The sequence below is a fragment of the Mus caroli genome, unplaced genomic scaffold, assembly GCF_978045245.1.
Source record: "Mus caroli unplaced genomic scaffold, Mus_caroli_1 scaffold_12, whole genome shotgun sequence".
Lineage (NCBI taxonomy): Eukaryota > Metazoa > Chordata > Mammalia > Rodentia > Muridae > Mus > Mus caroli.
In genome coordinates, this window is record NW_028227267.1 from 55,382,797 (window position 1) to 55,408,742 (window position 25,946).

The 25,946-nt window shown below is 40.5% G+C and overlaps 1 protein-coding gene across 3 annotated transcripts in view; it reads left to right on the forward strand.

The window, feature by feature from the left end:
- The first annotated feature begins 17,550 nt into the window (after positions 1–17,550).
- The window catches only part of Rcbtb1 (RCC1 and BTB domain containing protein 1), a 37,969-nt gene continuing 29,573 nt past the window's right edge, over positions 17,551–25,946 (forward strand). The window contains exon 1 of one of the 3 annotated variants that reach the window (XM_029468894.2): positions 17,551–18,024. The gene's annotated coding sequence lies outside the window, so the exon portion shown is untranslated. The remainder of the gene's footprint in view (positions 18,025–25,946) is intronic. The other 2 variants (XM_085828696.1, XM_021182079.3) reach the window with 2 other exon arrangements.

Below are 25,946 nucleotides of genomic sequence, written 5' to 3' on the forward strand. Positions count from 1 at the left end.
CAAGGAGGGAAACTACGCCCTAGAAAAAGCAAGAAAGTAATATTTCAACAAACCCAAAAGAAGATAGCCACATGAACAGAATTCCACCTCTAACAACAAAAATAACAAGAAGTAACAATTACTTTTCCTTAATATCTCTTAATATCAATGGACTCAATTCCCCAATAAAAAGACATAGACTAACAGACTGGCTACATAAACAGGACCCAACATTTTACTGCAGGAAACCCACCTCAGTGACAAAGACAAACACTACCTCAGAGTAAAGGGCTGGAAAACAATTTTCCAAGAAAATGGTCCCAAGGAACAAGCTGGAATAGCCATTCTAATATTGAATAAAATCAACTTTCAACCTAAAGATGTCAAAAAAGACAAGGAAGGACACTTAATATTTATCAAAAGTAAAATCTACCAAGATGAACTCTCAATTCTGAACATCTATGCTCCAATTGCAAGGGCATCCACATTCATAAAAGAAACTTTTAGTAAAGTTAAAAGCACACATTGCACCCCATACAATAATAGTGGGAGACTCCAACCCCCCACTCTCAGCAATGGACAGATCATGAAAACAGAAACTAAACAGAGACACAGTGTAACAAACAGAAGTTATGAAACAAATGGATTTAACAGATATCTATAGAACATCTTATCCTAAAAAAAAAGGATATACCTTCTTCTCAGCACCACTTGGCACCTTCTCCAAAATGAACCATATAATCAATCACAAAACAGGCCTAGATAGATACAAAAATACTGAAATAATCCCATGCACCCTATCAGATCACCACAGACTAAGGCTGATCTTCAATAACAACATAAAAAATAGAAAGCCCACATACATGTGGAAGCTGAACAAGGCCCTACTCAATGATAACTTGGTCAAGGAAGAAATAAAGAAATTAAAGACTTTTTAGAGTTTAATGAAAGTGAAGCCACAACATACCTAAACTTATGGAACACAGTGAAAGACTTCCTAAAAGGAAAACTCATAGCTCTGAGTGCCTCCAAAAAGAAACGAGAGAAAGCATACACTATCAGTTTAACAGCATACCTGAAAGCTCTAGAACAAAAAGAAGCAAATACACCCAAGAGGCATAGACGGCAGGAAATAATCAAACTCAGGGCAGAAATCAATCAAGTGGAAACAAACAGAACTATACAAAGAATCATCCAAACTAGGAGTTGGTTTTTTGAGAAAATCAACAAAATAGATAAATACTTAGCCAGACTAACTAAAGGGCACAGGGCAGTATCCTAATTCACAAAATCAGAAATGAAAAGGAAGACATAACAACAGAATCTGAGAAAATCCAAAACAAAAGCCTATGCTCAACAAAACTGGAGAACCTGGATGAAATGGACAATTTTCTAGATAGATACCAGGTACCAAAGTTAAATCAGGATCAGATAAACCATCTAAATAGTCCCATATCCCCTAAAGAAATAGAAACAGTCATTAATTGTCTCCCAACAAAAAAAAAAAAAAAACCCTCAGGATCCGAGTTCTATCAGAACTCTTCAAAGAAGACCTAATGCCAATACTCCTCAAACTATTCCACAAAATAGAAACAGAAGGTACTCTATCCAATTAGTTCTATGAAGCCACAATTACTTTGATACCTAAACCACACAAAGACCCAACAAAAAAAGAGAACTTCAGACTAATTTCCCTTATGAATATCAATGCAAAAATACTCAATAAGAACAGGCAGTGGTGGTGGCACATGCCTTTAATCCCAGCACTTGGGAGGCAGAAGCAGGTGGATTTCTGAGTTTGAGGCCAGCCTGGTCTACAGACTGAGTTCCAGGACAGCCAGGGCTACACAGAGAAACCCTGTCTCGAAAAACAAAATAAAACAAAACAAAAAGCAAAAAATCAAAAAACAAGAAAACCTCAATAAAATTCTCACAAACCGAATCCAAGAACACATCAAAATGATCATCCATTATGATCAAGTAGGCTTCATCCCAGGGATGCAAGGATGGTTCAATATAAGGAAATTCATCAAAGTAATCCACTAAATAAACAGACTCAAAGAAAAAAAAACCTCATGATTATCTCATTAGATGCTGAGAAAGCATTTGACAAAAACCAGCACCGCTTTATTATAAAAGTCTTGGAAAGATTGGGAATTGAAGGCCCATACTTAAACATAGTAAAAGCAATATAACAGCAAACCAGTAGCCAACATCAAACTAAATGGAGAGAAACTTGAAGCAATTCCACTAAAATCAGGGACTAGACAAGGCTGCCCACTTTCTCCCTACCTATTCAATATAGTACTCTAAGTCCTAGCCAGAGCAATTAGACAACAAAAGGAGGTCACAGGGATAAAAATTGGAAAGGAAGAAGTCAAAATATCACTATTTGCAGATGAGATGATCCTATATTTAAGTGATCCCCAAATATTCCACCAGAGAACTCCTAAACCTAATAAACAGCTTCAGTGCAGTAGCTGGATATAAAATTAACTCAAACAAATCAGTGGCCTTTCTCTACACAAAGGATAAAAAGGAAGAGAAATAAATTAGGGAGGAGACCAGCACCGGGGTAGCTAGGGCGCAGGGTCTGTTGACACTCGCCAGCTACCCACAACACCCACCACAGGATCTTAAGACTTCTGGTGAGTGGAACACAGCTTCTGCTCCAATCCAATTGCGCGCGGGACCTGAGACTGCATTAGTTAGGGAAGCAGAAAACCGGCCTGAGTAGGGCCACAAGCCTCTTCGGGTCTGACCAGCACCTGAGTAGCTAGAGTGCAGGGACGACTGACAACTGCCAGCTACCCACGACACCCGCCACAGGATTTTGAGACTTCTGGTGAGTGGTACACAGCTTCTGCTCCAGTCCAATCTCGCGGGACCTGAGACTGCTTTGGTTGGGGAGGCAGAAATCCGGCCTGAGTAGGGCCACAAGCCTCTTCCTGTCAGACCAGCACTGGGGTAGCTAGGGCGCAGGGTCTGTTGACACTCGCCAGCTACCCACAACACCCGCCACAGGATCTTAAGACTTCTGGTGAGTGGAACACAGAGTCTGCTCCAATCTTTAAACAGTGACAACAATAACAACTAATCCCAGAGATTACCAGATGGCGAAAGGCAAACCTAAGAATCTTACTAACATTAACCAAGACCACTCACCATCATCAGAACCCAGCACTCCAACTTCGCCCAGTCCAGGGCACCCCAACACACCGGAAAAGCTAGACCCGGTTCTAAAAGCATATCTCACGATGATGGTAGAGGATATCAAGAAGGACTTTAATAACACACTTAAAGAAATACAAAAGAACACTGGTAAACAGGTAGAAGACATTAAAGAGGAAGCACAAAAATCCCTTAAAGAATTGCAGGAGAACACTGCTAAACAGGTAGAAGACATTAAAGAGGAAGTACAAAAATCCCTTAAAGAATTGCAGGAGAACACTGCTAAACAGGTAGAAGACATTAAAGAGGAAGCACAAAAATCCCTTAAAGAATTGCAGGAGAACACTGCTAAACAGGTAGAAGACATTAAAGAGGAAGCACAAAAATCCATTAAAGAATTGCAGGAAAAACAGACCAAACAGGTGATGGAATTGAATAAAACCATCCAAGACCTAAAAAGGGAAGTAGAAACAATGAAGAAAACCCAAATTGAGGCAACACTGGAGATAGAAACACTAGGAAAGAAATCTGGAACCATAGATACGAGCATCAGCAACAGAATACAAGAGATGGAAGAGAGAATCTCAGGTGCAGAAGACTCCATAGAGAACATTGGCACGACAATCAAAGAAAATACAAAATCCAAAAAGATCCTAACTCAAAATATCCAGGAAATCCAGGACAAAATGAGAAGACCAAACCTACGGATAATAGGAGTAGATGAGAATGAAGATTTTCAACTCAAAGGACCAACAAATATCTTCAACAAAATTATAGAAGAAAACTTCCCAAACCTAAAGAAAAAGATGCCCATGAACATACAAGAAGCTTACAGAACTTCAAATAGACTGGACCAGAAAAGAAATTCCTTCCGACACATAATAATCAGAACAACAAATGCACTAAATAAAGATAGAATACTAAAAGCAGTAAGGGAAAAAGGTCAAGTAACATATAAAGGCAAGCCTATCAGAATTATACCGGATTTTTCACCAGAGACTATGAAAGCCAGAAGGGCCTGGACAGATGTTATACAGAAACTAAGAGAACACAATTTCCAGCCCAGGCTACTATACCCAGCCAAACTCTCAATTACCATAGATGGAGAAACCAAAGTATTCCACGATAAAACCAAATTCACACATTATCTTTCCACGAATCCAGCACTTCAAAGGATAATAACAGAAAAAAACCAATACAATGACGGAAACCACGTCATAGAAAAAGCAAGAAGGTAATCCCTCAACAAACCTAAAAGAAGACAGCCACAAAAACAGAACACCAACTCTAACAACAAAAATAAAAGGAAGCAACAATTACTTCTCCCTAATATCTCTTAATATCAATGGACTCAACTCCCCAATAAAAAGACATAGACTAACAGGCTGGCTACAGAAACAGGACCCAACATTTTGCTGCTTACAGGAAACTCATCTCAGAGAAAAAGATAGACACTACCTCAGAATGAAAGGCTGGAAAACAATTTTCCAAGCAAATGGTAGGAAGAAACATGCTGGAGTAGCCATTATAATATCTGATAAGATTGACTTCCAACCCAAAGTCATCAAAAAAGACAAGGAAGGGCACTTCATTCTCATCAAAGGTAAAATCCTCCAAGAGGAACTATCAATTCTGAATATCTATGCGCCAAATACAAGGGCAGCCTCATTCATTAAAGATACTTTAGTAAAGCTCAAAGCACACATTGCACCTCACACAATAATAGTGGGAGACTTCAACACACCACTTTCACCAATGGGCAGATCATGGAAACAGAAACTAAACAGGGACACAGTGAAACTAACAGAGGTTATGAAACAAATGGATCTGACAGATATCTACAGAACATTTTATCCTAAAACGAAAGGATATACCTTCTTCCCAGCACCTCACGGTACCTTCTCCAAAATTGACCACATAATTGGTCACAAAACAAGCCTCAATATATACAAAAATATTGAAATTGTCCCATGCACCCTATCAGATCACCATGGACTAAGACTGATCTTCAATAACAAAATAAATAATAGAAAGCCAACACACACGTGGAAACTAAACAACACTCTTCTCAATGATACCTTGGTCAAGGAAGGAATAAAGAAAGAAATTAAGGACTTTCTGGAGTTTAATGAAAATGAAGCCACAACATACCCAAACTTATGGGACACACTGAAAGCATTTCTAAGAGGAAAACTCATAGCTCTGAGTGCCTCCAAAAAGAAACTAGAGAGAGCACACATTAGCAGCTTGACAACACACCTAAAAGCTCTAGAACGAAAGGAAGCAAATTCGCCCAAGAGGAGTAGAAGGCAAGAAATAATCAAACTCAGGGGTGAAATCAACCAAGTGGAAACAAGAAGAACAATTCAAAGAATCAACCAATCGAGGAGCTGGTTCTTTGAGAAAATCAACAAGATAGATAAACCCTTAGCCAGACTCACTAGAGGGCATAGGGAAAGTACTCTAATTAACAAAATCAGAAATGAAAAGGGAGACATAACAACAGACCCTGAAGAAATCCAAAACACCATCAGATCCTTCTACAAAAGGCTATACTCAACAAAACTGGAGAACCTGGATGAAATGGACAAGTTTCTAGACAGATACCAGGTACCAAAGTTAAATCAGGATCAGGTTAATGATCTAAACAGTCCCATATCCCCTAAAGAAATAGAAGCAGTCATTAATAGTCTCCCAACCAAGAAAAGCCCAGGACCAGATGGGTTTAGTGCAGAGTTCTATCAAACCTTCAAAGAAGAACTAATCCCAGTTCTTCACAAACTATTCCACAAAATAGAATCAGAAGGTACTCTACCCAACTCATTCTATGAAGCCACAATTACTCTGATACCTAAACCACATAAAGACCCAAAAAAAATAGAGAACTTCAGACCAATTTCCCTTATGAATATTGATGCAAAAATCCTCAATAAAGTTCTCGCTAACCGAATTCAAGAACACATCAAAACAATCATCCATCCTGACCAAGTAGGATTCATCCCAGGGATGCAAGGGTGGTTCAATATACGAAAATCCATCAATGTAATCCATTATATAAACAAACTCAAAGACAAAAACCACATGGTCATCTCGTTAGATGCTGAAAAAGCATTTGACAAAATCCAACACCCATTCATGATAAAAGTCTTGGAAAGATCAGGAATTCAAGGCCCATACCTAACCATGATAAAAGCAATATACAGCAAACCAGTAGCCAACATCAAAGTAAATGGTGAGAAGCTGGAAGCAATCCCACTAAAATCAGGGACTAGACAAGGCTGCCCACTCTCTCCCTACCTATTCAACATTGTACTTGAAGTCCTAGCCAGAGCAATTAGACAAAAAAAGGAGATCAAGGGGATACAAATCGGAAAAGAAGAAGTCAAAATATCGCTTTTTGCAGATGATATGATAGTATACATAAGTGGCCCTAAAAATTCCACCAGAGAACTCCTAAGCCTGATAAATAGCTTCGGTGAAGTAGCTGGATATAAAATTAACTCAAGCAAGTCAATGGCCTTTCTGTACACAAAGGATAAACAAGCAGAGAAGAAAATTAGGGAAACAACACCCTTCTCAATAGTCACAAACAATATAAAATACCTTGGCGTGACTCTAACTAAGGAAGTGAAAGATCTGTATGACAAGAACTTCAAGTCCCTGAAGAAAGAAATTAAAGAAGATCTCAGAAGATGGAAAAACCTCCCATGCTCATGGATTGGCAGGATCAACATTGTAAAAATGGCTATCTTGCCAAAAGCAATCTACAGATTCAATGCAATCCCCATCAAAATTCCAACTCAATTCTTCAACGAATTGGAAAGGGCAATCTGCAAATTCATCTGGAACAACAAAAAACCTAGAATAGCAAAAAACTATTCTAAACAATAAAAGAACCTCTGGTGGAATCACCATGCCTGACCTCAAGCTGTACTACAGAACAATTATGATAAAAACCGCATGGTACTGGTACAGTGACAGACAGGTAGACCAATGGAATAGAATTGAAGACCCAGAAATGAACCCACACATCTATGGTCACTTGATCTTTGACAAAGGAGCTAAAACCATCCAGTGGAAAGAGGACAGCATTTTCAATAAATCATGCTGGCTCAACTGGCAATTAGCTTGTAGAAGAATGTGAATCGATCCACTTTTATCTCCTTGTACAAAGGACTTGAGCTTTTGATCAAGGACCTCCACATAAAAACAGATACACTGAATCTCATAGAAGAGTAAAAGAGGGGGAAAGCCTCTAACAAATGGGAACAGGGGAAAAGTTCCTGATCAGAACACTTAGAGCATAAGCATAGTGCTTATGCTCTAAGATCAAGAATCGACAAATGGGACCTCAGAAAATTGCAAAGCTTCTGTAAGGCAAAGGACACTGTCAATAAAACAAAAAGGCGACTAACAGATTTGGAAAAGAACTTTACCAATCCTACATCCTATAGAGGGTTAATATCCAATATATACAAAGAACTCAAGAAGTTAGACTCCAGAGAACCAAATAACCCTTTTAACAAATGGGAACAGAGCTAAACAGCGAATTCCCAACTATGGAAACTCAAATGGCTGAGAAGCACCTAAAGAAATGGTCAACATCCTTGATCATCAAAGAAATGAAATCCAAAACAACCCTGAGATTCCACCTCACACCAGTCAGAATGGCTAAGATTAGAAACTCAGATGACAGCAGATGCTGGTGAGGATGTGGAGAAAGAGGAACACTCCTCCATTGCTGGTGGGGTTGCAAGCTGATACAACCATTCTGGAAATAAGTCTGGTGGTTCCTCAGAAAGTTGGACACAGTAAAACCTGCAGACCCAGCTATACCACTCCTGGGCATATACCCAGAACATGCTCCAACTTGTAATAAGGGCACATGTTCATAGCAGCCATATTTATAATAGCCAGAAGCTGGAAACAACCGAGATGTCCCTCAATGGAGGAATGGATACAGAAAATGTGGCACATTTATACAATAGAGTACTACACATCTATTAAAAGCAATGAATTTATGAAATTTTTGGGCAAATGATTGGATCTGGAGGATATCATCCTGAATGAGGTAACCCAATCACAAAAGAACACACATGATATGCACTCACTGATAAGTGGATATTAGTCCAGAAACTTGGAATACCCAAGATACAGTTTGCAAATCACATAAAACTCAAGAAGAAGGAAGACCAAAGTGTGGATACTTCAATCCTTCTTAGAAGGGGGAGCAAAATACCTATGGAAGGAGTTCCAGAGACAACGTTCAGAGCAGAGACTGAAGAAATGATCATCTATAGACTGCCCCACCTGGAGATCTATCCCATATAAAACCACCAAACCCAGACACTATTGCAGATGCCAACAAGAGTTTGCTGATAGGAGCCTGATAAAGCTGTCTCCTGAGAGGCTCTGCCCATGCCTGACAAATACAGAAGTGGATGTTCACAGCCAACTATTGGACGGAGTACAAGGTCCCCAATGAAGGAGCTAGAGAAAGTACCCAAGGAGCTGAAGGGTTTTGCAGCCCCATAGGAGGAACAACAATATGAGCTAACCAGTAACTCCAGAGCTCCCTGGGACTAAACCACCAATCAAAGAAAACAGATGGTGGGACTCATGGCTCTAGCTGCATGTGTAGCAGAGGATGGCCTAGTAGGTCGTCAGTGGGAGGAGAGGCCCTTGGTCCTGTGAAGGTTCTTTGCCCCAGTGTAGGGAAAGGCCAGGGCCAGGAAGTGGGAGTGGGTGGATTGGTGAGCGGGGTGAGAAGGGAGGGGATAGGAGTTTTTTGGAGCAGAAACCAGGAAAGGGGATAACATTTGAAATGTAAATAAAGAAAATATGTAATTAAAAAAAAAAGAAAAGGAAAGGAAAGAAAATAAAAGAAGAAGGTAAGGGGCCTAGGAAAAGTAAAAGTCAAAAACAAAAAGGAAAAAGAGAAAAAAGAAAAGAAAACTGGAAATGGCCATATGCTTTTTGTACATTTGCTTAAAGCAAAGGAACAGCATTACATAGTATTTTTTTTTTAAGATTTTGTAGAGAAGGCTTGTCCTTGGTTTCCTGAGGAAGGTACAATAAATTTTGCAACCTGGAAGAAAGTTGGAGAAAGATTTCAAAATTATGATGTCCATGGACTAGGTAAAGTAACCATAGATACTTTTAGTGTTTGGACCTTCATTGCAGGTAGGAGAGAGAACTGGTTAAGGAGAAGCAGTCCTCCCACTGTCGGGGATGCTTTGGCAAAGAAGAGAAACAGTGAATGTAAACAGATCAGGATCTGGTCTTGATGTACCACCTCTATGGAGTCAGTGGCAGCAGGATACAGGGAGGGGGGATGAGTGTGGCTGGAGGAGCCAGCTGCCAGAGTTCGCTCCTGCCCCTACCTTCTCAGACACCTCCCTTCCCTCCTCCAGAGGCAATGCCACAGCAGACAGCACCATGGACTCTTGCGCTCTGGCATAGATGGTTTATGATACAATCCAGAAAAGGTGATTATGGAAAATGTTTGAGATAAATGCAAATGATAAAGCTTAGAGAATGTACAAAAGCTTAGATGATGGTTTAGGAATAAAAAATGCTTCAGATGAAAGATGCTTAAAATTTGTAAATACAAGTAAAGACATTTGATGTTGGTAAAAGCAAGTAAAGACATTTAAAGTTGGTAAATGCGAGTTATAAATGTTGGAGGGTGTAAGAAGGTGTTTTAATGTATGTAAATCAAATTATAGAGATGTGAGAAATATGTAAAAATGGGGAATGTTTCATATTCTCCCCACATGCTAATCTTATTTCAAAGTTCAAAATTTTAACATTTACCAATTGAACTCTTACTGGAGTTCTGATAAGCTAATGGAACACTGGCAGTTTACAACTCAGTCACAGGGAAATTTTAATTTCCCTTCAGTTGTCTTTTGAATAGAGACTTAACAGTGCTTCCCATCTTGCTAAAAACATCTTTGTTCAATCTGTGTATCTGTCCCTCTGGATTGATAGAACTATCTTCTGGGCCTTTTAACCCAAACCTATAGCTTTCACTAGATCTCAAAGGCGTGAGTGTCCTCCAGTTGTCTAACAGACACCTGTTAACTGCTTTGTCTAAAATATGGATTTCAATATAATGGTAAATACTAATGTACATCCTCTTGTGAACTGAAGTTCACATAAGCTTCAGGGAATCTAGAGTCCTAAGACTTGGACTTGTCTGTCACAGCACAAATGGACTCCAGATAAGTACACCTGCCTGTTCTGCTCCAATCCAGCAGGTGGCCCCAAATATAAATTATATAAACATTTATCATACAAGTTATAATTTATATACATAAATTTAATATAAAATGTATATTTTATTCACATGTTATCAGAGGAAGGGCCATACTTAATAACTACATCTACATATATATTCATACATGCATGTGTATATATAAATTATACATTAAATATAAATTATGTAAGATATAAATTATATACATTTACTATGATTTGTATACATTAATATATAGTGTATACAGTAAATATAAATCATATGCATTAAATGTTAATTATATGTAAATATTAATTAAATCTATATAATATAATATAATTTATATAAAATATATAATTTTGCATGTCCTCAAGGACATAGAATTATGGAATGAGCCTATGTAGCTAGCTCTAAAAAATCAGTTACAAAAAACCAGAGGAAGCAGAGTTGTGTACTCCTTCACCACCAAATTTTATTTTGAATTTTTTGATCCTAGATGCCAAGGGACTCTCTGCTGCTGAGTGTCTATGGCACCCTACAACTATACTTATACCCAGGTGAAATGGAAGAATCGGCTTACTGGCGTATGGCATGGTCCCAATCAGGTATTAATATGGGGAAGAGGGAATGTTTGTGTTTTTTCGTGGGATGTTGAAGGAGTGTAGAGCAATTGGTGAGACACCCTGATGCTGGTACAAAGGATGATGCTGACTGTGATCTTGCTGAGTGCCCTGAGAATGGTAATGGGGTAGCTCTACTGGGCATATATTCCTGTCCTACCTTTGCTATACGTATTCTGTATGTTTTTTTTTCCTTTTTTTTTTTTTAAGATTTATTTATTTATCATATGTAAGTACACTGTAGCTGTCTTCAGACACTCCAGAAGAGGGCGCCAGATCTCGTTACGGATGGTTGTGAGCCACCATGTGGTTGCTGGGATTTGAACTCTGGACCTTCAGAAGAGCAGTCGGGTGCTCTTACCCACTGAGCCATCTCACCAGCCCCCCTTTTTTTTTAAAGATGTATTTATTTATTTTATGTAAGTTCACTGTAGCTGTCTTCAGACACCCCAGAAGAGGGTGTCAGATCTCATTACAGATGGTTGTGAGCCACCATGTGGTTGCTGGGATTTGAACTCAGGACCTCTGGAAGAGCAGTTAGGGCTCTTAACCACTGAGCCATCTCTCCAGCCCCTGTATATTTAAGACCATAAAAATTTGTGACTTCTAATAATACTTAGCCGTTAGGATTTCCTTGGTCTGAGAGTAAAATCTATTTAAAATTATTGAATTACACAGCTATGGGTCAGGGCCTGTCTATTTGTTTTACTACAAATAGTACCAATGCTGGATGTGTTTCTGTGGATGCTCAGACTTGGAAGAAGAACATCTCTAAGACTATAGTATAAAGCATTAAGATGGTAATGCCTATATCAGTCTGGACAAGCTGCCTTGCCTCAGGCTTTTAAACCTTGTGGTACAGAGAACACAGAATCTGTAGAACCTGCCTTTGAATAATCAACCAAATGGGGAAGTTGTTATAATGACCCTCCCCTTTCCTTTAATGTGACTGTTTATTCAGACTCATTCATGGACTGGTCTGTGAATCAATTCGATATTGGACAGAAGGAGGGTTGTTCTGGACATTTTCAGAAACATATTTGGAAATTGGCAACTGCCTTGTAGGATGTTATGTTTGCTGTGGATAAACATGGAACAGGTTCTGTGGTTGAGGTAAATGTAATATCTTGTTTTGCCCCACCTAATCTTTTACAAATTGGGAATGTTGCCTTTGTTGTAGGCTCTGAGTTCAATGTTTCTTGTTTTAATTATCTTTTGTCCAATTGTAATTTTGCACTGGATGACGGCCAGCCTGTAATGGTAGTACATAACCAGCATTTATTGTGATTCCTGTAAATTTATCTGAACCCCAGTATTCTGAAAAGGGCTTACAAATATTGGAAAAATTAGATCATGCTCTGGTGAGGAGCAAATGTATGGTCGGGTTGATCGTTGTCAGTGTTGCTGTTCTCATAACACTTATAGCCAGTGCTACTACTTCTGTATTGGCTTTAGCACAAGAGGTACAAACAGCTAGTTAACCATCTTGCAGAAAATGTAACCAATGCACTAAGCATACAAGAGGATTTGGATAGACAGCTAGAACAAAGAACCAATGCATTGGATGATAAAGTACAGATCATAGGAGACAAGACACAAGTAATGAAAGCCAAAAGCCATTTGGAATGTCGTGCTCGGTATGCATGGATTTGTATGACTTCAAAATGTATAATGAGAGTCAGCATAATTGGACCAGAGTAAAAAGGCACCGTTGAGGTACATGATACAATACTAATATTCCTTTAGATTTATTAGCCCTGCCAAAGAAGGTTGTAAGATTACAAAATGCAAAGCCTTTGTCTTTTGATGCTGTCAGCATTGCAAATGATAGTCTAAAAATTTACAGGCCGAGTTTCCTTCATTATACTTGTTTACATCTCTCTTATTGGACATAGCAAGACTTGGCTTTATGGTCCTTTTTATGGTATGTCTATTACCTGTTCTTTTGAGAGGAATCATCACAGCTCTTACAGATGTCAAAGCAAAGTTACACAAATTCAAGCTGCAATGTCTTTCCTAGTAGAAGTTGGAAAGATTGTCTTGAAAACCTTCTCAACCTAAGACAGGCTATGAATACAAGATTACTTGCATGCCAATGATGAGTAAGAGCTATGTTTTCAAGATGGCAACCTAAGACAGGCACAACTCTCTGCTCCACAACTGTGTGCCTCTTACAGATAAAAAAAAGATGGGTAAGTCTCTCAGAGGTGGATCAACCTAAGACAGGGCATGAATGATAGGATTCATGTACCAATGATGGGTAAGGTCCACACCTCTTGAGGAGGATGCCTAAGACAGGCACAGTCTTTCTCTGCCAATAGCTAAGATAGCTTTGGCTTGTATAGAAATAAAGGGGAGACATGTAGGGAACACATCCAGAGTTAACTTTGGCTGACTACTTGCTCGTGATTAATCATAAATGAGTCTGCTGACAACTGTTTTTGTTTTTAGTTAAGACATGTGTTATAGCCTGCTAAGTTCCTCTACTTACACATATGTCCTTGAAAGACTGAAGGAAATGGGCTTAATCAAACATAGATACTATGTAACGTAAATGCACCATGTAAGCATATGTGGTCATTGTTAAACTTCCTGGAATTGGTTATACTTTCAGTTGCTTGTTTTTATAAGGCACTGAGAAAATCCACCCGTTGCTGGCATGGTATTGACCAGCAGCCCTCCCATATCTGTCTCTTGTATCTTCTTTCTGCCTTTCCTGCAATCATCCTCAGTCTCTCAGTTCCTGTGTTGATTGACTGGCAGGCTCTGGAATTGGTCCTTAGCATGAAGGACTCAAAGTGTCTGAATAGTGGTATAGCTTCAATTAATGAGGACCCTTTAATGAGGACCCTTGTTGCATTCCCTTTTGAAATGATTCTCAATTGAATATGAAGACCTTTGAACCAGTAGCTTATAGATGTGATTAAAGTGCCCAAGTGGGCATGGGGGTTAGTGGAAAGCAGGGGTATCACCACTTCCATGATTTTGTGCTCTCATTCCACATTGTGCTCCGTTGGGGGAGGGTGGTACAACCCCATACAATGGTCAATGTTTGGACCACCTCTGTCACCCAACACAGGTGATCATTACAAGCTGGCTCTTCTGTCTTGCTGTCATCTGGCTGCTTTGTTGCTAATGAGGTCAGTAGATTCTAGGTAGTGTACCATGTGACCAGTCCATTAGCTTCTGTAGAAATGTGAGCAAGGCTGTCTCATTTGCTGTTAAGTAGGTTCTTTGTTCTGATGCAATGATAGGTGGAATCAAATTGGTGAATCAAATAGAACATAAACTGATGACATTGTTCAAGCCTAATGAAGTGAACACAATCCCTGGATCCCTTAGTTGAAAGAGGGCTAGCTCTTCAAAGTTTTCCTCTAACTTCTAAACACAGACTGGTGTGTGTGTGTGTGTGTGTGTGTGTGTGTGTGTGTGTGTATACACAACAATAATAAAATTAAAAATTAAATATAGTGTTATTGGCTGAGATCCTGAAGTAACAAACATAAAAAATATACTCAGCTATCCTACTAAAATAAATGGCTTCCCTCTCCTGAGTGTAAAGAGCCCAATATGATCAATTTGCCACCATTTGCTGGTTGCTATTTTCAAGTGTTACCTCCCCCCTTTATATTATGTTGAATCTTGGCAATGGTCTCTGCTGGTGGCAGTTTGCAGTTGTTAGATTAACATTTGTGAGTAAGAGATCATGAAGTAGGTCCATGTGTGGCTATCCTCTTCATAGCTATGCCATCTCTGTTCCTGAATCTGTTGTGCCAGTGTAAGGATAGTTGATGGTAAAGCTGATTTACAGACCATTGAAATGTTCAGCAGGTAAAGGGTCCTGCTGCCAAGTCTGATGGCCTGAGGTTGATACCCAGTATCCACATAGTGAAAGGGAAAAACTGATTCCTACAAGCTGTCCTCTGACCTTCACAGTTGTGCGAAGACATTTACCTGCCTGCACATTTGCATGTGCTCATACAAAGATGGGGGTTGAGAAGGAGGGAAGAGATTCAATAATTTGAGAGGCAATCTGGGGAGCATGGAAGGAGCTAGAGGGCAGAAAGAGGAGGGGCACAAATAATGTAGATACAATACTTATGCATGAAATTCTTAAAAACTTCAATTACAAAGAGGTAGCGCTGGCATTTAAGAGATTTTAACACAGATTTAAGCATAAGGTTAATAAAGAAGTGCTTGAACAGAGGGAAGTGTCCTGCCAAGCACATGGGTGTCTGCTTCTCATAAGAGAATGTGTTATTATCTTTGTCAGATGGGGCTCTGAGTCTGGGGGGACCTGCCCAAATTCTACGTTATTGTTTCCTAGAACAAAATAACACAACACGAAGAAACATGATGGAAATAGAGGTTCTATAACAGAGGAGAAAGGCTCTCCTCAGAAAGGGAGGAATCTAGAGAGGTGGGACAGGGCTGATCCTCTAACACCCTCAGTTCTCAACGTCATGACCCTCGTAGGTAATGTGAACAGCTTCACCCTTCTCCCACACTCAGAAGGCCATTCCAAAGGCTTTTCTCCAGCATGCTCTGTTTTGTTTCCTGCAGCTTCTGGGAGGGATTCCCAGGCCTTTTGCTAACTGACTTCTTTCATGTTAATCATAATGCTTTTTTTCTTTTTTTAATCCCCACCATATTTTGAATTTGTTATAGTTGTATATAATGGATGTTGGTGGCTTCTGAAGTTACATCTCCTAGGGCTCCTAAGGAAGATTAAATGGGGCTACAATGAAGACCTAGGCAAACTGGGTAGAATTACAGCTGATAGGTAAAAACAAAATCTAGATCACAAGGATGTGTGGGGAAGGTGGATGTTTTCAATGTTTACAGAAGTTAATATTTCACTGCGAATGAAATCTGCCTGCATCTACATTTGCTTGTACACACACACACACACACACACATAGAGTCTGCATGCATCTACATTTGCATGTGCTCTGTCTCTCCATCTCTCTCTCTCTCTCTCTCTCTCTCTCTCTCTCTCTCTCTCTCTCTCTCTCTCTCACGCACACACACACACAGAGTCTGTCTCACCAGAGAGACAGAGAGAGACAAAAAAGAGACCAGACAGAGACACACAGAAAGATTCTCATTTAAGAATCCTACAAAACATCTGGGAAAGAAGTAAGGTGGTGTTCTAAGGTCAGATACACTGAGACCTTATAGTTCATTGGTATTCTAACATTCTTACTAGAAAATATTTCTATAAAAAAGGAATACTGTCTCTCTGTAGGCCACCTTCAGCACAAACATTAATTGTACTCTATTTGCAGCTACAAAAGGCTTCAGAAAGACTCTGAGATAAGGGACTCCTTTCTTCCCTATGCTCCTGTAATTTTTTATTTCTATCCTCCCTCAAGTCTACCAAATTTCCATTTTTTTTTTGGTGTTGCTCTTCCACTGGCTGATAGTGAGAGTCTAGTCAGTTGTTAGTTATTGTAGTAAGACCATATAGCCCTGTTATGAAGAGTTCATAATGTGTGAGATCAGGTGACAATAGATAGTTAATCTCTTAGATGCAGAGTAATACATTTACCTGCATTGTGAATTTCCTGTTTTGAGTATGTAGTATTATGGAAACTAGAGGAGTAGTTGCAGCTGAGGCTGTCTCAATGAACTTTTACAACAACTGAAGATGTTAAGTCTGCAAGAAGAATAGATGGTGTCTGACCTCAATTTTGAAAGATGAGAGACCGATGAATATTTTGGGAATTGTTAGGAAAAAAAACAGAGCCAGAGTCATTAAACTGGTAAAAACAGATTTTACTCAGGGACTAGGGACTCAGGGACAACAGGGAAAGAAACATTAGGGTATAAAATAGGGCTCAATTTCTATATTGTAATAATTCTAAGTAAAATCTGTTTTTAACCTCTTCCTCCTGTTTTTTCTTCGAGAAAGGAGATAGTGAATCTGAACATTTGAGATCAAGGCAAAAGAATGAACAAATCCTACAGCAATTTAAGGTATATATAAAATGTAATCCACCGAAAGTACTCAAGAGAAACAAGAATTCTCTATAGAGGGAAAGCATGTTGTAGTTAATATGTGCTGACAGTAAGGTTTTTTTGTAGGACCGAATCTGCTTAGGTAAACAGAAAACAAAGGGGATTTGTATTTACCACAGGGACCTGAAAAGGGAAAGGTGAGTCTAAACAAGATAGCTTGAATGTTGGGGTGCCAAGAAGTGTAGACTTTGGTCTCTAGTGCCAAATGGGAGAGCCTAGGGCGGTAGGGGACTTTACAACTGATAAGCGTTCTACTGATAGACGCACAAAGCACAAAGCAGCCGCTCCCTTCCGAACCTCAGTTGTACCGGCTTAGCACAAGAAAAGTTCTGGGCAGAGAGAGAGCTTCCAGCAGCCTTGCCTCTGCCCGTCTGACCTAGGCGTCCAGGCCTTCCTCGGACCGGGCAGAGACACGTGTCCTGAAGACCAGCGGCCTGGGATGGGCGGAGCGGGAGGAAGGCCACGCTCTGCTGCCATCCCGGGACGCCTTCGCCTTCCGGTTCTCGTAGGAGCCACTACGGCGCCCCTGCACTGCACCAGCAGCCCGGCCTACAACCAAACCGGAGCGGGAACCTGAGCAGACAGAGGGCGCGCGCCGCGCTCCAGTGTCACGTGACGCGACCGAGCACGTGACCGGCGGCCCTGGCGCTTGCGCTCGCTCCCGGTTTTGGGGGAGGAGGAGCCGGCTACGGCGGCGGCGGCGGCGCAGCGGAGTCAGGGCCTGGCCGGGCGGCGGTGCGGGCGGGCGAGCGGGCGAGCCGGACAGGTCCTTGCTCAGCCGCTGGCTGCTGAATCCGCGCCCTCCCGAGGGCCGTGCGCACCAGGCGCGTTCGCGACTCCCCGGCGACGGGCACCCCGCACCGGGCACCCGCGGATTCCGTCTTGCGGGCGCTTCCCCTAGGTGTGCGGGAGCGGAGTACATGGCGTTGCCCGCGGCCTGCCTCTGAGGAGCTGCGCTGCCCGCCCTGCGGGGGAGGAACCCCGAGCACGCAGGTTAGCGGTGGGAGGCTGACTGCTGCAGAGCGCTGAAGCGGAGGGTTGCAGTTTTATAAGACGATACCAGCTTGCTTTTAGAAACATTCATCGTCTCCCTCGCCTCTGCCCAGTTACTGCTACGAGGATTAAAGCTCGTGGTGGGCAAAATAATCGGAGTTTCTGAGACTGGCGTGCGCTGTAGCGGGCGTAGCATCAAAAGCAAGAAATGCGGGCCGGCATGAGATGATGCTTGGACCCTTATGGGAGTTTAGAGGGTCTTTTAAATTCTGACTTCAACGTAAATCACAACAGGATTTAGGTTCTCTTCAGCTGTGGCCTGGGTTTTACTCCATTGTGTGAATACCAGTACTTCGGGGCGGGTTTTTTTCTTTTCTTTCCCCCTCTTTGTGCCTGTTGAAGAGGAAGTGATGCGTTAATCTTTGAAGTGTTTCTTCTGTGATTTCTAAGTCTTATGATCCGAAGTGTTAAGTTCTACGAATCTCAGAACATATACGGAAAACCAAAGCTATGAAGCTTGTAGCTTAAATTTTGGGTTCTAAGGTTTTAAACTGAGTGCCTGTGTGTATCAGAAGCTGAGAAGTCTGGGATCTTTATCCGAGAGTCATGCAATTGAATTGCTCTTTCTGTATCGGGTACTTAAAAGGAAGCATACGAAACAAAGGTTGGGCCTTCATGCGTTTACGGGCCAGACAAGACATTGAAATACATTTTCTTTCTTAACTAGGATCTATAGTTAAAATTTTTTAAGACAGTGCATTACCTTGTATGTATCCAGAGATGTGATAAAAACTGCTGGACTTTAACTAGAATAGATTTCCTAACATGTCAGTTAATTAATCTACTATGTAATTTGGCTCACAATATAGACGAAAAATTTAAAGTTTTCAAGCATATCTAGGCCACAATATACGGTTTATAAGAAGTCTACAGAGCGAGTTCCAGGACCATCAGAGCTACACAGAGAAATCCTGTCTTGATAACAAGCAAAAAACATTTACAAGCTAAGAGGGAAGAAAAATTTAGAAAATATAAATAAATATAAAGAAGAATGTACATAATCTGTAATTTTACACCTAGAGAAAACATTTTATATTTTAGAGTGTGAGTTCTATATACTTTGGAAATTTGAGGAGTTCCAGAGTTCCCACAGATTGTAGATTTCAGATTGTAAGAAAAAGCCACTAGCAAGAGTTTGGGCACTGAAGCTACCAAAATCTGCTTGATTCTAGAATTTAGATAGTGAATAGCAGTTCAAATAACTAGGCTACTGTTGTATTCTGGGAGTAGTAGATAGACCTTATCATACTCATGTACTGGAGTTCATTTGGGAAGGTCTTTTCTGAAACCTCTGATGATGTTAGGAAAGTCTATAGTTTTCGAACATGAACACGTCATGTGTCCAACTGTTAGCTGAAATAACTTTTTGATAACGAGAATAAGTTGTGGGGACAGAGTCCCGAGATTGAACCCTGAGCACAAACTTCTTGTCAACTTGACTAGTGGCATGCTTTGGTGACAAATTTTTAAATCTTATATCACAGAGAAATATACTGAATTAAAGTGAAGACTGTGTAACTGACTAAATATAAAACTTACTTTCTTCTATGTCTTTGGTTATTACTGCTGAGGTTATGTTACTGGTTTTAACACTTGGTGGTATTATCTGAATTACGAATGTGCCATGTTCTCCCTGTGTGGTTTGTCCTTTGATGAAGTTAGCATCATGCTTATAGTTTAAATCCTTGATTTTCAAAAGATGTTAGATCTTCCATAAGCACATATGAGAGAAGGAATCTTAAGCAAACTGTCATTTCTAATGTGCTTGTCACTTCAGAAATGGACAGACAAAAGGTTAGCTTTCCTAGGAGTACTCTGGGCAGCTTCCTGTTCCACTTCAGACCAGAGCTTTAAAACCAACAGAAAGAAGGACCTCTTTCCTGGAGGAGAGAATTCTGAGATCAGAATGTACTCTCTAGACTGTAGAGTCTAGACAATGGTGTTTAACTTCTGGGCTCTGTCTTACCTTTTTTGTTTTGTTTTGTTTTGTTTGTTTCTTTGTTTTTAGAACAAGGTCTCACTATGTAGCCTTGGCTGGCCTAGAACTGGCTATGTAGACCGTACTAGCCTCGAACTCATACAGATCCTCCTGCCTCTGTCTCCTTGGTGCTGGAATTAAAGAGAAGTATCTTTTGTCATAGTCCATGTCACAGGATTTGTTTTCTCCTGCTAATCCTGTAGACACTTGGGTGGTTTGTTTCTCAACCAGAGCACATGATTTCAGTATCATCTCTTAACATAACCATGAAATGTCAGAGACTCCGTTGTAAAATTGCCAGAAACTTACAGACAGTGATATAAAAGCAGTCCCTTGGGTGACAGGGCTGAAGAAATGCTCCCAGGGGCCATTACTGTAGGTTGTATTTCAAGTCAAATACTTTCTGGCTCTCGGGGAAGGACAGCTATAGCACCTTCCATTCTCCTCTTAAACAATGACTTCAACACGTCAGGGTTGGGAAATTCTAGGACAGCAAGTAGTCATGGTGTCTGCACATGAAGCTGTGAGGCTGATATTCAGTGACCTCTGTACCGGTGGCCTTAGCTGTGTCTGATGAAGACAGCATGCAGTGTTTATAGACTTAAGTCTTGTCCCAGTTCAGGGCATGCTATCTTTTTCCAGTTCTGTAAGTTGTGGTAGCAGTTGGGACAGTGATAGAATTAAGTGTCTCAGCAAATGTTTGAAACTGTACTGTATTTGTAGCCCTTTTGACTCTGAATGAATGAAGAAGCTCTGAAGTGTGTTCCTAGTCTAAAAGCTCTGAGGCTGATCTGTCTTAGAGACTTGTCTGGGCCTGCAAACTGTACTGCCAGGCTAATCAGGAAGGTTAGCATCTCAGTATCCAGAAGCCCACCAGAGTAGGTATGGGAGGAGTGGCTCTGTGGTAAGCCAGAGGATTTCTGGATCTTTTGTTGTAACACAGACGGATTCTAGTTACAAAGTTGTACTCAAAAAGCTTCACCCCAAGCCTTAGGACCCCTTTATTTGAAAGTTTTCCTAGATAAAATATCTTGGCGTGACTATAACTAAGGAAGTGAAAGATCTGTATAATAAAAACTTCAAGTCTCTGAAGAAAGAAATTATAGAAGATCTCAGAAGATGGAAAGATCTCCCATGCTCATGGATTGGCAGGATCAACATTGTAAAAATGGCTATCTTGCCAAAAGCAATCTACAGATTCAATGCAATCCCCATCAAAATTCCAAATCAATTCTTCAACGAATTAGAAAGTGCAATCTGCAAATTCATCTGGAATAACAAAAAACCTAGGATAGCAAAAACTCTCCTCAAGGATAAAAGAACCTCTGGTGGAATCACCATGCCGGACCTAAAGCTCTACTACAGAGCAATTGTGATAAAAACTGCATGGTACTGGTATAGTGACAGACAAATAGACCAATGGAATAGAATTGAAGACCCAGAAATGAATCCACACACCTATGGTCACTTGATCTTCGACAAGGGAGCTAAAAACATCCAGTGGAAGAAAGACAGCATTTTCAACAAATGGTGCTGGCACAACTGGTTGTTAACATGTAGAAGAATGCGAATCGATCCATTCCTATCTCCTTGTACTAAGGTCAAGTCTAAGTGGATCAAGGAACTTCACATAAAACCAGAGACACTGAAACTTATAGAGGAGAAAGTGGGGAAAAGCCTTGAAGATATGGGCACAGGGGAAAAATTCCTGAATCGAACAGTAATGGCTTGTGCTGTAAGATCGAGAATTGACAAGTGGGACCTCATGAAACTACAAAGCTTCTGCAAGGCTAAAGACACCATCAATAAGACAAAAAAACCACCAACAGATTGGGAAAGGATCTTCACCTATCCTAAATCAGATAAGGGACTAATATCCAATATATATAAAGAACTCAAGAAGGTGGACTCCAGAAAGTCAAATAACCCCATTAAAAAATGGGGCTCAGAACTGAACAAAGAATTCTCACCTGAGGAATACCGAATGGCAGAGAAGCACCTGAAAAAATGTTCAACATCCTTAATCATCAGGGAAATGCAAATCAAAACAACCCTGAGATTCCACCTCACACCAGTCAGAATGGCTAAGATCAAAAATTCAGGTGACAGCAGATGCTGGCGAGGATGTGGAGAAAGTGGAACACTCCTCCATTGTTGGTGGGATTGCAAGCTTGTACAACCACTCTGGAAATCAGTCTGGCGGTTCCTCAGAAAATTGGACATAGTACTACCGGAGGATCCAGCAATACCTCTCCTGGGCATATATCCAGAAGATGTCCCAACCGGTAAAAAGGACACATGCTCCACTATGTTCATAGCAGCCCTATTTATAATAGCCAGAAGCTGGAAAGAACCCAGATGTCCCTCAACAGAGGAATGGATACAGAAATTATGGTACATTTACACAATGGAGTACTACTCAGCTATTAAAAAGAATGAATTTATGAAATTCCTAGCCAAATGGATGGACCTGGAGGGCATCATCTTGAGTGAAGTAACACAATCACAAAAGATCTCACACAATATGTATTCATTGATAAGTGGATATTAGCCCAAAACTTAGGATACCCAAGATATAAGATACAATTTGATAAACGCATGAAACTCAAGAAGAATGAAGACCAAAGTGTGGACATTGTGCACCTTCTTAGAATTGGGAACAAAACACCCAGGGAAGGAGTTACAGAGACAAAGTTCGTAGCTGTGATGAAAGGATGGACCATTTAGAGACTGCTGTATCCAGGGATCCGTCCCATAATCAGCTTCTAAACGCTGACACCATTGCATACACTAGTAAGATCTTGCTGAAAGGACCCAAATATAGCTGTCTCTTGTGAGACGATGCCGGGGCCTAGCAAACACAGGAGTGGATGTTCACAGTCAGCTATTGGATGTATCACAGGGCTCCCAATGGAGAAGCTAGAGAAAGTACCCAAGGAGCTAAAGGGATCTGCAACCCTATTGTTGGAACAACATGATGTACTAACCAGAACCCTGGAGCTCTTGTCTCTAGCTGCATATGTATCGAAAGATGGCCTAGTCGGCCATCAATGGAAAGAGAGGCCCATTGGACTTGCAAACTTTATATGCCCCAATATAGGGGAATGCCAGGGCCAAAAGAATGGGAATGGGTGGGTAGGGAAGTGGGGGGCGCTATGGGGGACTTTTGGGATAGTATTGGAAATGTAATTGAGGAAAATATGTAATAAAAATATTAAAAAAAAAAAAAAAAAAAAAAAAAAGATGTGACTCCCTCTTCTGGAGTGTCAGAAGACAGCTATAGTGTACTTACATATAATAAATAAATAATTTAAAAAAAAAAAAAAAAAAAAAAAAAAGAAAGTTTTCCTAGAATACAGATACAGTGAACTGAAAAATAGAGAAGATGACTTATATCCTGAAGTCTTTTATGCACAAATGGGCTCTTAGAGCTGGACAGGGTAGCACATTCCATCAACCCAGTGTGCAGAAGGCTGACATAAAAGGAAGAAAGTAAAAGATGCTTGCCCTGGAAAGAATATGATGGCTTTTTTTTTTTTAAAAGGAAATGCTTATACTTTATTATTACTAGGACCCTGAGCATTTGAGCTCTCGAATTCCACATGACAGCTTTTCTGTGATGAGCAGTTTTCATATAATTGTCATTATTTTATGACTTAGCACATTGCGTCACATGCTTAGCACATGCTTGTGTACTTGCACGTTGTCTCCCCGTCTTTTGCTTAGTCCAGTATGGTTTTTGCATTTAAGGTTTCCACTTGGGATAAGAATCCCTGTCAGACCATTTGACCTTCAGAGGGCAGAGGCCGTGAATGCATTGCTCCTTACAGTGTACGTAGCATTATTGGTATCTATGGTGATTGCGGAGGAATTAGTTAGCTACACTATGAATTGAGTTCACATTATTATTTTGTGTTGGTTTTGTGTGTGTGAGAGGCATCTTAGACTTTATCAATAGCTCACGAACTACAAAAAGAACTAAGCTGTAAGGCAGCTCCACTTCTTAAACCAACGACTAAAATCAGATCCCATCCAGTTTATAAAAGACATTGCTCTAGGGATCTATCTTCAAGTGGCTAGTTAAACACAATTTGAAATTTAGAAGTCCTATGTGTCTCACACTGCAGCAGCATCAGACACAGCTAAAGCCACCTGTACAAGGGTGGCTGCAGAGCAGATGCTGGGGATAAAGGGCCTCTGGAGTCCTGTGCCCTCACCACCTAGCCGTTTCATGCTAGAGAATGCTACAGACTCCTTCCTGCTCCCCAGACCACAAAACACTGCTTAGAATGTTGGTACTGGCTGGCTTTATTTTCTTTTCCTTTCAGGTCAGCAGAAGAGCTATTCAGAGGGAGAAAATCCTGTTGGTGATGTCATTCCCTTTGTTCTAGATACATTCTGGTTAGCCTGGGAGAGGAGCTCTGAGATCTATTAAAGACATAAACTTATAGGTCAGCTGTAAATTCTTAATACTTTATAATATTGAGACTATCATTTAATCAAAAACTTTCTTGTACTATTGATCTCGGCTTCCTGTTTTTAAAAACTCTGTAAGCACATTTTAGAATGGTTTTTGTCAGGTCAAAAAATAAAAATTTCCCCATCTCACCTTAATCTTAATCCCTAGGGGAAAGTAAAATAAACAGACTCTTAAGAAGCCTCAGAGGATTCACTCGTGGCTCCTTTAGCCATCAGTTCTAAAGTTGGAAGGTCTGCATTTATACTCCCTGATTTACCTTTGAGAGTATAAAATAATCTTTCCTCTGTATGCCACAGGCTCTGAGAGAGAAGAGAGCACAATAGCTAGGAAAAGCCGTATTGGAGAGCAGGTTATTGATCTGCAATGCTAATGGGCAAGGAGACACGGTTTGGTCTTAGTGGCTAAGAACTGAGTGGGTGAAAGGTGAAACTTCTACTTCTGCTGGACCTTTCTCTGCTCTTCCCTTTGTTTATTATCTCCAAAAAACGAAACACATAACAAAACATTGATAGTTTGGGCCGAATGCGTTACTTGTGTTGTTGCTGAGAAAGCATTTCCTGGGGCAGAATGTGATTGTGTTGGTCATTGGTCTCCTGTTGCTCAGACGTGGAGACAGGTGGATCCTGCAGGCTGGCCCCAGACGGTCTAGCCAGTCAGTGAACTCCAAGTTTAGTGAGAGACAATCTCAGAAAATAAGACAGAGGAAGACACCTGAGCCTCCACATGTGTGTGTGTGTGTGTGTGTATACACACTTAACCACATACCTCAATAAGTAAGTAAATTAATATATTTATATTTATATGACTATATATGCAGTACCCCATGCTGATAGCAAATCTGTTAATACTTGTGTTTCTTGTTTAGACCAACCTAACTCCTACTGCTCTTTATATGATAAACAGTGATACTGTTAGCCAGGCCTTCTTCCTGACGGGCCAGTGTTAGCACTGACTCTCATGTACTCACGAATCCCCCACAGCATCTTCTTTACATGTCGAACATGAATTACATTGTTTTAGAGCTGGAACAGATTTTTGAGAAATCAAGGCTCAGAAAAGATAAAAGCATGCCACACTGACTGGCTGAAAGTAAATGTGGCCTGAAGCACCAGACTCTCTCAGAGACTGTCCCTGCTGCTATGCCAAGGTACTTTTTCTTGTGTGATGGGTCATACCTGTAGAGATGTCTGAGCAGGCTCTTACATTGACTCTTAAATTAACAGCCTTTGCATAAATGCCTTGTAAAATAAAGTGTCTCATAATTTAGCCACATTCAAACTCAGCTCATAAAATTAACCCTCATTTAGAAGGTGAGCTTGATCTTGAAAGAAATTGCCAGGCCCTGAGGGCAGAGTTACCTGTCAGAGTAACGGTACCACTGAAAGTTCATGGTTTTCAATAGTA